Below are 14056 nucleotides of genomic sequence, written 5' to 3'. Positions count from 1 at the left end.
TTCCCTTCAGAAGAGAAAGTAACTTGGGGTTGATAGAGGGACAACTCCCTCTAATTTCTGAGGCGTCCCCAACCACCCAGGGGATACAATTTGGTACTTATGGAGTCTATGGTACTATGGAGGGGGGCAGCGAGGTGGCGCAGTGGATAGAGCATCAGTCCTGAAGTCGGGAGGACCTGAGTTCAAATCTGGCCTCAGACACTTCACACTTCCTAGCTGTGTGACCCTGGGCAAGTCACTTAAGCCCAATTGCCTCAGCAAAGCAAAAATAAAAATAAAAATACTTATTTGTCTGATACTATAGAACCTTATGATACTACCTAAAAACTTGCTCACACATGGAAGGAACAGGAACTTGGGTTCTCTACAGAAACAGCCCCTTCCTGTTGGGCTTGCTCTGTCCAGGTAAGTCCTGATATGGTGGAGGACAAAATTCTTTAATCATGGTTGTCTCTCACTGCTCCCCCACCTGCGGGGTCATGAATCTCTTCTCCCCCAAAGGAGGCTCTGCTTAGAAATGCTCTGATTTCTCCGAGAAGGCTGGATTCCGGGATCCTCTTTTCCTTAAAAGCTTGTTGTTATGTTTAACATCTAGAGGAGGAGGTGGAGGGAGGGAAGGGAAAAGCTGGAACAGAAGTGTTTGCAAGGGTCAGTATTGAAAAATTACCCATGCACATGTTCTCTCAATAAAAAAGCTTGTTGTCCCTACTTCTCCCTTCCCTTTTTCCGTCTCTAAAAGACCGAGCTCCATAATTCTCAGACTTGGCGTGGTGACAGGGCAACCCTAAGGAGACAGTTCCTGGGAATCCCCCTGAAAGGGTGGGTGCCAGAGCCTTCCAAGAGCTCCTCCATTCGGGAGGCTGGAGTTGGGGACCTTCTACCACGTGGTTCGGGGGCCGTCTAGCTACATCCACTTTCTCTGGGGATGAGAATAAGCAGTTAATAAGCACCTACCTTAATACTTATTGAATGTAACTACGTTGTGCTTATTCCCTATTAATTCTATACATGTTGACTGTATATATTTCTATATGTGTGAGTTCTACTCCACCTCCCCCCCTCCCCCCCGCCCAATAGAATGCAAATTGCTTGAGAATAGGAACCATTTTTAATTTGTTTTTATATCCCCTCTGCCTAACTCAGGCTTGGCGGGTAATAGACATTTAATAACGTGTTGATGGATTGCTTTGGAGATGGAGCTTCTACGTGAGGGACAAAATGGCCATTTTGGCTGGACTGTAGAGGGCCTCCTAGAGCTTAGGAGAGACGTTGCCTCTCGGAAATGCTGCTGACTTTTTGTGTCCTCTGGTTTAAAAGAGAAAGAAAGAAAGAGGGAAAGACAGATTCTGCAGCTGCTTTCTTGTACAGGAACAAATTTTTGGGACGATGGAGGATGTTGGCGAGTGAAGAGCGGGCTAGGCCGATTTGCCCAGAGTCAGCCTGACCTGTTTGTTTACAGTGACGTTGTTGGACAACCAGATCCTCGTAAATGAATAGCTGAGGGGGCTGGTCTGTAGTGCTGTGAGAGCCAGCCGCATGAGCTGAGGAGTTCTCCAGCTCCAAGGGGACTGTTATCCAAATTAGGAGAAATTACTTCCCAGCAGCCCTTTTTGTAGGGGCAAGAAACTGGAAATGAGTGAATGCTCATCAGTTGGAGATTAGCTGAATAAGTTCTGGTATGCGAATGTTATGGGATATTATTGTTCTGTGAGAAATGACCAACAGGAGGAATACAGAGAGGCCTGGGGAGACTTACATCAACTGATGCTGAGTGAAATGAGCAGAAACAGGAAACATGGTAACAAGAAGATTATATGATGATCAATTCTGATAGACGTGGCTCTTTCCAACAATGAGATGATTGAGAACAGTTCCAATGGTCTTGTGATGAAGAGAGCCATCTACCCCCAGAGAGAGGACTGTGGGAACTGACTGTGGAGCACAACGTAACATTCTCCCTCTTTTTCTTGTTGTTCGCCTGCATTTTAGTTTCTTACTCATTTACTTTCTTTTTTTTTTGATCTGATTTTTCTTGTGCAGCAAGAGACTTGTATAAATATATTTACACATATTGGATTTAACATATTTTAACATGTATAAATATGATAGATTGCTTGCTAGGGGAGAGGATGAGGAGAAGGAGGGAAAAATCTGAAACACAAGGCTATGCCAGGATCAATGTTGTCAAATTATCCATGCATATGTTTTTAAAATAAAAAAGCTTTAAAAATAAAAGAATTGATGATTATGAAGACTTACACAAACTGAGGCAGAGGGTTTGCAGCCAGATCAAAGCCAGTTAAACACAATTGACAATTTCAGTGCTAATGTAAATGGAAGAACTATAAAAAAGGAGATATCACTTTCCGATGCCCTAATAAGGGCGATTGTAAATTCAGAGCTTGTCTGTGCTCTCTCCCTTTCCGAAGATGAGAAAAGAGGGTTTGCGCAGCCGAAGACCAGAAGATGTTAGTCAGCAGATCATTTCTAGGTTGTTTGCCTTTTATTCTCAAAATATATTGAGGTGATGTCATCAGGGAGGTGATGTCATGGTGTACAAGGAAACTGGATTGAAGTGGGGAGGGCTGGGAAAGGTCACGAACCTCTCGTCCCCCTCTGTATACATCTGGGACCAGATATAGACCCAGGATGGCTGGACATAGCTCTGAAAGTTGGGAGACCTGGTCTTTTTAAACCAAGTCTTTAACAGGTCTCGGTTTGACTGATTTAGTGATTAAGATTAGGTAAGAAATAAAACAAGCAATGGCTTCTTTTGTTTAGTTAAAAAAATCAGGATTTTCTGGCCAAAACAGAAACATTTGCTATTCACTCTCGCTCAGAGTCATTTTGTGTGTTGCAGATGTTCCCAACTCGACTAGTGACATCAAAGCTCGAGTCACCCGAACGTCCCTCCTCCGTGGTCTTCCCTATGTGTGCCCATTCTCCCCCCCAGACAGAGAGCCATCAGTTGTGATTTAAACCCCTAGGGTGAGAAGAGGGTCCAAGGCGAACATTCCTGCACAGGGCATGTGATGCAGATGATGCTGCAGCAGGGTGGAGTGCAGGCCAAGCCCTGCACCAGGACCCAGGGTCTGTGAAAGGCCTTTGGCACCCCCTATGGAGGAGGGTTTGTGCAAAGGAGAGGACAATTCGCCCAAGAGCTAGGGGCATGGAGAACTCCCAGTCTGCCCTGGCATCAGGACTGCCAAAGGAATGGGGCCAACTGAACTGAAGTGACTCAGCACCTTAGCTTCCCAAACCCAGCTCAGTTTATGACTCCTTGTCCTCCTTCTGGACCTCCCTCCCAGCAGTCACCTGGCAACATGCGCCTCCATCATTCCCTCCTCTGACAGGTAAATGTGTCCTTGAACCTTGTCCGAGGAAGGACTCTCATCACTCCCACTAACTCCCAGAAGCCTTCTGGACTTTGCCTACTTAGATACTCCCTCCACCCCAAGCTCCTTTTAATGTGTGCTTTAATGTGGCACAAAAACTTCTTGAGGACAGGGATTGCCCTGCTTTTTCCTTGTATTTGCATTCTCAGGGTTTACCTCTTTCCTTTTCCCTCTTCCTCTCCCTCCCTCCTTCTCTTTTTCTTTCTCTATCCTCCTCCTTTTTTTCTTCCTCCTCCTCTTCTTCTTATTTCCTTTTTCTTCCTCCTCCTCTTCTTCTTATTTCCTTTTTCTTCCTCTCTTCCCTTCTTCTTTTTCTTCTTCTTCTTCTTCTTCTTCTTCTTCTTCTTCTTCTTCTTCTTCTTCTTCTTCTTCTTCTTCTTCTTCTTCTTCTTCTTCTTCTTCTTCTCTCTCTCTTTCTCTCTCTCTCTATCTCTCTCTCTCTCCATCTCTCTCTCTCTCTTCCTCTCTCTCTCTCTGTCTGTCTCTCTGTCTCTCTCTGTCTCTCTGTCTCTGTCTCTCTCTCTGTCTCTCTGTCTCTGTCTCTCTCTCTGTCTCTGTCTCTCTGTCTCTCTCTCTGTCTCTCTGTCTCTGTCTCTGTCTCTGTCTCTCTCTCTCTCTCTCTCTCTCTCTCTCTCTGTCTCTCTCTGTCTGTCTCTCTCTCTGTCTGTCTCTCTCTCTGTCTCTCTGTCTCTGTCTCTGTCTCTCCTCTCTCTCTCCCTCCATATCTCTCTCTCTCTCTCTCTCTCTCTCTCTCTCTCTCTCTCTCTCTCTCTCTCTCTCTCTCTCTCTCTCTCTCTTTCTCTCTCTCCATCTCCCTCTCCATCTCTTTCTCCATCTCTTTCTCTCTCTTTATCGAGCATTTCTCTAAGCCAACAGTCAGGAGGTGACAGCTAGGTGGTGGTTGGGGGTAGGAAAGGCTCAAAGAGAATCAAGCTTATTTTCCTTCATTCTCTCCTGGTGAGATCACCCCAGAACTAGCGCTGTCAATAGAACCTGGATTTCTGGGTTCCTTCAACTGATCCTCTAATGGTATGGTTTTCATCTCCAGGGGAGTGACTGGAGATAGAGGACCCAGATTCGAATTCTGCTGCCTAAGTTTACTGACAATGACTTACTCTTTCTGGCCTTCAGGTCCCTCCACTGTCAAATGAGGGATTGCACTAAATGGCTTCCGAGGTCTATTCCAGCTTTTGACCCTTGGGACTTTTTCCAACCTTGTCAATGCCCTCTTTCCAATATGGCACCCAGGATGGAATCGGCTGCTTCCCACATGGTCTGGCTGGAGGCTGAGAGCAGGAGCCTCTCCTCCCCCAGTTCTGGATGCCGCCTCTCACTGTAGCCAAGCATCCCATTAAGCCTTCTTGGCCGCCACATTGTAACTGACCCTAGGACTGTGTCCACCAGAACCTCCACCCTGATCTTTTTCAAGAGGGCTTCTGGGCCGGCCCCAGCTGGTGTTAGGCCCCGGGGTAATTTGCATGTGTCGACAGCCCTTATTCCCCCCCACCCTGGTTGAATTTTTATCCTCTTCAAAGAAGGAGAATCAAGTTCTGGCAGAGTTTGTACCACTTTTTGCCGAGTGCTTTGTTGACTGGGTCTATTCAACTTTGTTAATTAATGCCTTCTCAGGGCTGTTCTTTGTTGCTCCTATCTCTTTAGGGCCAAATCTCACTTCCTCCCTGGGGGTCAGTCTAGCCCAGCTCTGCCTCCCTCTCTTGTTCATTCTCTGAGCTCCCCCACCTCTCTCTCCCTTGCAGAGGGACTGATTGCCCTTTTGGTGGGCCCCCCTCAAGACTCACTTTATTTTCGTCCAGAAAATGGAAGGATGGGAAAGCAAGGGGAGCCTAAAATGAAATTTTAAAGTTTTTCTTTAAAAAAAAAACAAACCCAATTAACAAGCATGTATGAAGTGGCCAATGTGTGCCAGGCCCTGTGCAGGGGACTGTGGGTACAAAAACAAAAATTGAAACCGTCCTTATCTGCAAGCAGTTTATAGTCCAGGAGCGCCGAAGATGTGGATACAAGACAGGTCTTAGTGCAGTTTTAGGTTCTTATTTTAAATGATTAAAGTTTATTAAGATTTTGGGGATGGCCTAAGTAGATAAAAGACAAAGTGAGGGGGGGTTGGAAAAGGCTTCCCTTGGAAGGTGTCAGGAGCCCTTGAACAAAGTGAGGGATTCTAAGAGGTCTGGTGTAGGCCCAGCCAATGCAGACTAGGAGGTAGGAGGAGAGGGAGTTCTGCCTGGCAGGTGAGGAACTGTAGCAAGGCCAGTGTGGGGTCTTGGGAAGGTTCGGCAACGTGGAATAATCTGTAAAAAGGTTGGAAAGTTAGGGGGACCTGGCTGCAGAGAGCATTACCCCAAAGGAGGAATTTGTATTTAATTATAAAGGGAATTGTAATTTAATTATGGGGTAGGGAATTGAGGGATCAGGGATGTGAACATCATTTGGCAGCTGTGGGAGAGGGGTGGGAGAGAGCTGCAGTGGTCAAGGTGAGAGGTGATCTAAGGCTTGAACTAAGGTGGGGCCATGGGGGAGAAAAGGGGAGGTATTGGGGGGCAGAAATGATGCCTTTTGGCAACAGACTGAATATGTGGGGTGAGGGAGGATGAGGGATGGGGATGAGGCTGGAGCTTTGAACATAAATAAGGACATTTGGAAGCGGGGACGATGTAAGATTATCACCAAATCACAGAATGAACTAGCATGGCCACCAAATTAAGAGACAAGAAAGACCTCAGGAAAGTTCTAGTCCAGCTCTTTCTTTTTACAAATGAGGAAATTAAACACAGTCTTTAAACTCTTCCATTTTGGGCATTTTGTTTTCCTGTGTTTCCTATATATTCCTGTATTCCATGTATTGCTTACATTTTATATAGTCTTTTATTTTCTATATTCTATATATTCCTACACTTAGGAATAGATTTTCTATAGTCTATATATTCCTACATATAGGAATATATTATATATATTTCTATATTCCTATATTCTATGTAGTTCTATATATCCTACTTCACATATATCATGTATTTCCTATATTCTAGATATTCCTACCTATAGGAACGTATAAATATTTCTATATTTCCTATATTCTATGTAGTTTTATGTATCTTGCATTCTATATGGTCAGATATTTCCTATATTTTCTATATTCCTACATATAGGAACATATTATATATTTCTATATTTCTTAAATTCTAATGTAAGTCCTATATATCCTACATTACATATAGTTATATATTTGCTATATTCTAAATAGAACATTATATTCCTATAGTCTATATGGCCCTTTATTTCCCAAATTTTATATATGCTTGGGTATTTCCCTTTAGGAGAGGCTTTCAACAACCCCCACTAACCAGTTCTATCTTTTTTATATTCCATATAGTCCTATATTTTATATATTTTTATATTTCCTACATTCTACATATTATCCCCACATTTCCTATATTCCATATAGTTTTATATTTCCGACATTCTATATTCCCATATTCTATATAGCTCTACATCTCCTTTATGCTACATTGTTCAATACTTCCCATAATTCTATACAATGTCTGGGTGTTTCCTTTCAGGAGGGGCCTAGATCTAAAACTTTCAATATCCTCCTCTAGCCAGTCTTATATTCCCTAATCCTATAAAGTCCTATATTCTATATATTCCTGTAGTCTATATAGTCCTTTATTTCCCCAATTTTATATAGTGCCCAGGTATTTCCCTTCAGGAGGGCCTATACCCCATAGCTTTCAACAACCCCCACTAAACAGTCTTATATTTTCTATATTCCATATAGTCCTATATTCTATTCTATATTTCCTAATTCTATATATTCCTATATTCTGTAGATTTCCTACATTCGATATATTCCTATATTCTGTATAGCTCTCTATCATCTATAGTCTACAAAATCCTGTATTTCCTATAATTCTAAACAGTGTCAGGTGCGGAACCCCTCAGGAGGGGCCTAGATCCAGAATTTGCAACAACCCCACTGAGCCAGCCCAACATTTCCTACATTCTATATATTTGTGTATTCTACATATTTCCTACATTCTGTACATTCCTATGTTCAACACGGCCCTTTATCTCTAATATCCGACCTAATGCTCAGGTATTTCCCTTCAGGAGGAGGCGACCCCCCAAAGCTTTCGACAGCCCCACTAGCGGTCCTATATTTAAGCCCTGTCGTGGTCCAGCTGTTCTCCGTTCTGCAGCCTCTTCCAGCTCGGGCAGTCTCTGTGCTACAGTGCATGTCTTGCATGAGCAGGGCTTTGGATCTGTCTGTAGCCAACCAATGGCTTAAAGGATATTTCCCGAGCCATTACTACATAGAGAGGGAATGCGTCGGGCCCTGGGGGGATACGAAGGTTTCTGACACAGTGAGTCCCTGCCTTAGGAGCACTTGAGATCCAGCTGGAGAATGTTTGGGATTCCCTGAGCCCAGCCATTCCTAGGAAATATGTTCCTTCTCAAGGAAGACAAGGAGCCTGAGTCCCTTTGGCAAGATTCCTGGAAGGGATCATCCCACCCTTGCCTGAAGGCCTAGCTCTGGAGCAGGAGGGTCAGAAACCATCTAGCTCAAATCTGAGACTCAGGGAGGTGGTTTGGGCTCTCAGCGGGGCCAAAAGGTGGGATTTGAACCCAGATTCTCCATATTCTTTCCATGGCACTAAGCTGCTTCCTTCCATGGGAGTAGAGCTCATTACCTCTCCAGGTGACTCACTGCACTTTTATACGGTTCCATTCGAGTGTTTTTCCCCATATGGAGCCAGCATCTTCCTCTCTCCTGCTGCCATTCCCAGTTCCTCCCTCCAAAGCCAAGCGGGGCAGCTCTAATCCATGTCCCATGGGACAGTCCTCCAAATATTTCAGGACGCTGCTCATGTCCCCTTCCATCTGTCTCCTCTTTTCCAGGGGGATTATCACTTCCCTCGTCCTGGACATTCTGCCCTCCTAATTCAGCCTATGAGTGAATTAGCTTTTTTAGCCTCCATGTCACACACAGCTGACTCATCTTGGACTTACAGTGGAAAAAACCCCACCAATTCAAAGCTCAGATCTTCTGTACCAACTGTTGTCCAGCCACGGTTTTCTTAGGACAGGGATTTTTGACTTAAAAAAATTGTCATGCTCCTCTTGGACATTCTGGGGAAGCCTGTGTCCCCTTTCTCAGATTAAAGTTTGTAAATGCATAAAATAAAATACATACAACTACAAATGAAATATGGAAATAAAGTTATCAACATATTTAAAGAAAAGAAGCTCATAGTCCCCAAGTTAAGCATTCTGTTATTGACAGGTCCTGGGGGTCAAAGACAAAATGGAAATGGTCGCTGTCCTCAGGGTACGTTCCACCTACATATGTAGGTGTGCAGGAAGTGAATTTGAGGTGGGAATACTTGGTGGCAGTGAGGGAGAGGAAGATGTTGGCCACATGTGAGGAAAACTATTTTAATGGAACCGTATAAAGGATGAGCATCCCAGAAGGCAGTGGGAATATGGTGAAAGAGGGGTGCCATCAACAAGGGACTCCGAAGAAGCAGAGGTGAACAAAGGGTCATCCCGGAAGGGAGGACACAGTAAGATCAAGGAGGGTGAGGGACCATCCTGCTCCTCCGTCAGGAGAAATGGAGGAAGGTCTTAATAAATGGGGAGGACCCTCTGTGGGAGGCTATTGGGAGAATGGCATGAGAATGATACGGGAAGCTAGAGAAAGAGTATTCCAGGACCTGGGGACAGAGACTGGGGAAAAGATCCAGAGGTGTATATATGTTAAATTATATGCAAAGTTATTTAGCAGCACGAAGCCGTGGCTGGTAATTCCTACAGATGGGGTTACAGAGGAAGCCAAAGAACTGATTATAGCAGGAGTGAGCCGGACCGATGGAGGAAAAAGTTAGTGCTGGGCTTTAGGAGTACTGGGAGTATTAGAGCCCCCTCCCCCTCCAAAAATGAAACAAACAAAACCCCCTTTTTATTAAGGCCTTTTGTTTCTTTTACCAAAATATCTTTTTCTGATATTACTGTTTATTGTCCTTGAAGGACGAGAGAAATCTTCCTGAAAATTCACTGTATTGTCCTTTTGAGCAACTTTTAAAGACATCATGATGACCTCTAACAGCTGAAATAATTGGATTGATTCAGTCCCATCTTTTAATTGATCCTATTTACAGTTAATTGATTTTTGCCCTGTAACTGCCTGAGTCCCAGTTCTTTGTCTCTAAAGTGACTTCAGAAATTCCGCTGGCCTGCAATGAGTTAAATTTAGAAATCCAGTCCGCTTATTAATCATTGTTCTATTCTTGCCTCAAGGAAAATCTGTTATCCTTGAGGGATACAGATGGACACTAGGGAGTCTGTCTGGTGTCTTTACACTGCTGAGCTACCTTTCAAGGATGTCTGGTTTGTTATCCAAAGAAGTCTGTTCTACTATCTCTAAGCTAGCAGGTGGTCTCAGACAATGGATATTTCTTACTCATAGGAGGGAAGGAGTGGGTTGTTGCTAGCCCCTCATTTCCAATTTCCAACCAATCATCTTGTCCCTTACATTTCAGCTCTGTAGCCAAATATACCATTTATGATGTCTTTTAACTAATTATAACTTGCTCTCCAGGCTGACGAGGTGATACAATAGAGAGAATGCTAGTTCTGTAATCACGAGGACCCGAGTTCAAATATGGTCTCAGCTACTTATTATCTGTGTGACTCTAAGAAAGTCATTTCACCCTGTTTGCCTCAGTTTCCTCAACTGTAAAATGAGCTGGAGAAGGATATGGAAACCACTTGGACGTCTTTGCCAAGAAAACCTCAAAAGAGTTCACAAAGAATTGGACATGATTAATTGATTAAACAATAACATTAGAACACTCGTTCCCTGCCTATACAGTTCTGTTATTTCTTCTATTCTTCCCTAAAAACTTTGAAAAGGTAGTATTCCCTACCTTAGGGATTTTGCTTTGCTGAGGAAGCTGAGGCCTTGTTTATTGAGAAATTCACACTTTACTAATAATTTTCTTTGCTTAGAGCATTGTGCCTCAGTTTACTTATTTAGTAAATTTATTTACTAAATTACTAAATTTAGTAATTTTATTTTTTATAAATAAAAATATTTATATTTAAATAAATATAATATTTATTATGTATGTAACACATCACATGCTATCACTGAGAATCTCCTACCATTCTACTGAGAAAACTGACCAAGACTAAGTCATGACAATTAATTTGAATTTGGTTGTCTTTTCCTGTTGTGTTTGTTCATTTACGTTATTGTAGCTGAGGTAGATATTATTCAACTGATATTGCTTTCTTTGCCCTTTATCCATTCATACACACTTTCCCAGCTTTCTCTGAATTCTCAAACTTGTAATCTCTTACACTACAAAAACATTTCATTGCATTCAAATTTGAGCCGTTTAGTCAAATTTTAGTTTAAATTTAGTCAAAATTTAGGTTAGTCCCAGGACATTTTGGGAGCTGCTGCTTAAGCGTGACTGTTGCCTGGTGGAGATAATATTGTGTGATTTTATGCAGAAGAGGAAAGTTGGTTGTGAAAGATTAGGCAAGATGGGTATTCTTTTCCCTCTTTCTCCATCTGTGTGAAGTCAGTCCACAAGACAGCATGATTCTACATATAATGGAAATTATAATAATATAATTTGAAAAATAACATTTTTGAAATAATAATAATTGAAAAATAATAAAAAAAGAATATTTCCCTCTGACTATGATCTCTTACCAACTCCACTCCTCTCTCATCATATCTCTGATCAGCATTCTCTCCACCATTCTGGAGTCACACCTAAGCAACAACATGTAAAATGCCCCGGGGCTGAAAACCCAGGTTATATTCTGGTACTAAAGTTTGTTAATGCATTTCTCAAATCCACGGGCACCCACTTTGTTTCCTGTTTTTGTCCTGTTTATTATACAGCGCTGCTTTGAATGTTTTGTTGGATGTGGAGAATAGGTAGGATTTCAACCTGTAAAGAAGTAGGGGGATAGTTTCTTGAAAGAAGGGTGAGGGAAGAACGGACAACAGGCCATCATAGACCCGATTTAGCCCCCTTGGGAGCAGGGGATATGGATCTGATCATTTGCCAAGTCTCTGAGAAAGAACTTTGCTTCTTCAGAATGTGTTGGTGGTGAACAAGATAGGAGGACAAAGCGGACAACTTCCAGACTTTTTTCACTTGGGCGGAAGAGCCCCGAACCATGGAAATCAGGAGGCCTGGATTTTAGTCTTCCTTTCCTGTGTCATGTCTCTGAAAAGGGAGGTTGGGCTCTTGCCTCGTGCCCTTCCAGGGCAAACATTCGATGATTCCAAGAGAGTGGGAGCAGCTGTGAGTGAGTGCTGATGAAGAAGCAGGACTCTCCCTGTTCCCTTGAGCCTTGGCAGGTGGGAAGCTTGCTTAAAAAGCCCCGCCTGAGGCCTTGGGTCCTGCTGAGACAGCTCTTTTCCCAGCTCTTTGGTAAATGTCGGCACCCACTGCGTACCTGGCCATGGGCTCCCCACACCCCGAATCCCCAGGCACTGTTTCCTTGTTGTTGTTGGAGGAGCTAGACAGAGCCAGACCTGAGCATTTTGCACCTGGAATAAATGGTACTTTTAGTTGAGGCGGTGTGAGGTGGGATGCCCCCACGGCTGGTCGGAGACAGAGACCCCAGGGGCTCAATTTTAAGGTGACCCCAGTAGTGGTGCTGGGGCCAATATCTCTGAAGAATCCTTACAGAGCATAAAGTCCAACCCCTTCTCCGAGAGCCTGAGGTCAGTAGGTGGCAAAAGGGGCAATTCTGGGCTCAGGGCAAGGAAGACCTCAGTGTGAATTTTGTCTTTGACATTTATTAGGCATATGACCTTGAAGACTCTGTGTCTCAACAAAAAAATGGGAATAATAATAGTAGTAATCAACCCCACAAGTTGTGAAGAGCAGATGAGATACCATATGTAAGTGCATTGCAAACCATGAAGTGCTAAATAAATATTAGCTGTTATTATTACTGTCCAAAGTCGCACGAACAATAAATGCTGGAGACGGGATTGAAACACAGGTCTGGGACTCCAAGTTGGATATTCTTTCCATTGGGGTGTGCTTGAGAGAGAAGCAATGGCTCTGGCAGCTTCCTATATTTTGCTAATCATTCCCACTAACCACTTGCTTTTTTTTGGAGGGAGGAATTGGGGGTAAGGGACTTGGTCAGGGTTGCACACCTAGTAAGTGTCTGAGGTCACATTTGAACTCAGGAAGGTCAGGAAGACTCCATGGTGCCACCTTCCCACCGTGGTGCCATCTAGCTGCCCCCTAACCACGTGCTTTTGAGAAGCCCTATGGCGTGGAGAGCTGGTCTCAGAGGCAAGAAGACCTAGGCTCAAATTCTCGCTTTTGATGCACTTTAATTGGGTAACCCTAGGCAGGACACTTGTTACAAATGCCCTTGGCAGCTCTGTAAGACCCCAAGTTTTGGAGAAGTTGTTGCATTGGTAGAGATGGGGAGCTGCTCCCTCTGTCCCCCAAGTTCCAATCCAGCCTCAGGTGCTTTTCAACTGTGTGACCCCAAGCAAATCAGTGAACTTCTGTCTGCCTCAGTTTCTTCAATTATGAAATGGAGACAATAATAGAACCTACCCCCCAGGATTGCAAGGATCAAATAAGATAATGTTTATAAATCACTTGGCACACAGAGGATGCTTAATAAATGTTTGTTTCCTTCCTTTGTAAATCACAAAATGTCATGTCAGCATGGACTGATCCACAGAATACTGATCATCCACTACATTAAATGCTTGTCTTGGGCTATTATTTAAAACCAGAGTTCACATTCTGACTTTATGCTCATCACTTTCTATCTGAGTTTAATTGAGAGACTTCCCCTTTCTGAGTCTGTTTCTCTCAGGTTCTTTTTCTGAAAATGAAGACTAGATGTTCTTTTTGAGGCTTTTTCCACTTTCAAATCCCATGATTCTTTGATCCTATGAACTCCTGTTCTGTTATCCAACAGCCGCATGTGTGTGTGTGTGTGTGTGTGTGTGTGTGTGTGTGTGTGTGGTCTCCCACCTAGAATGTGAACTTTGCCTCTCTTTTATGTGTTGTTTTTCCCTATTAGAATGTAAGTTCCTTGAGAGCTGGGACAGTTTCACTTTTGTAGTTGAACTCTATCCTATCTATGTTCTGGGAACATATTAGGTGCTTAATCAATGCTGAGTCATTCATTTGTTCATTCACTGATCAGAGCGGGGGTCCTCAAACTATGGCCCGCAGGCCAGATGTGGTCCACTGAGGACGTTTATGCGGCCTGCCAGGTTATGGCAAAATCAGACCAGAAGTGACGTTCGACCTAAACTCGTGTTAGCAAAGCACACTTCCGGCACTGGGCTGAGGTCCATAGTTTTTGTTTTTACAGTGAACTGGCTCCCTATTTAAAAAGTTTGAGGACCACTGGATCATAGGATCAGTGTTGAAATTTTGGCTTGCACAGTGATGTTGGGCAAGTTACTTCTATCATCTGTGCTTCAGTTTTATTATTTATCCAATAAGAAAAGTTGTATGATGATTTTAAGGTGCTTCACATAGCTCCAAGTTCTTAACATCTCTTTCAACTCTAACATTCTACGTCCAGGGCTATGTCCTACGATCTCTTCTATTGTGACATCTAGCTATTAG

At 43.4% G+C, this 14056-nt stretch overlaps 1 long non-coding RNA gene across 2 annotated transcripts in view; it reads left to right on the top strand.

Annotated features, from left to right (window-relative positions):
* LOC141558792 (uncharacterized) overlaps positions 1–12628 on the top strand; it is a 37658-nt gene extending 25030 nt beyond the window's left edge. The window contains exon 4 of one of the 2 annotated variants that reach the window (XR_012487144.1): positions 11528–12628. This is a non-coding gene — a long non-coding RNA (uncharacterized LOC141558792). Of the gene's footprint in view, positions 1–8309; positions 8576–11527 lie in introns of those variants that run through there. The other variant, XR_012487145.1, reaches the window with a different exon arrangement.
* The last annotated feature ends 1428 nt before the right edge of the window (positions 12629–14056 follow it).

The sequence above is a fragment of the Sminthopsis crassicaudata genome, chromosome 2 (genome assembly GCF_048593235.1).
Source record: "Sminthopsis crassicaudata isolate SCR6 chromosome 2, ASM4859323v1, whole genome shotgun sequence".
Lineage (NCBI taxonomy): Eukaryota > Metazoa > Chordata > Mammalia > Dasyuromorphia > Dasyuridae > Sminthopsis > Sminthopsis crassicaudata.
This window is presented reverse-complemented; position numbering and strand designations above follow the sequence as displayed.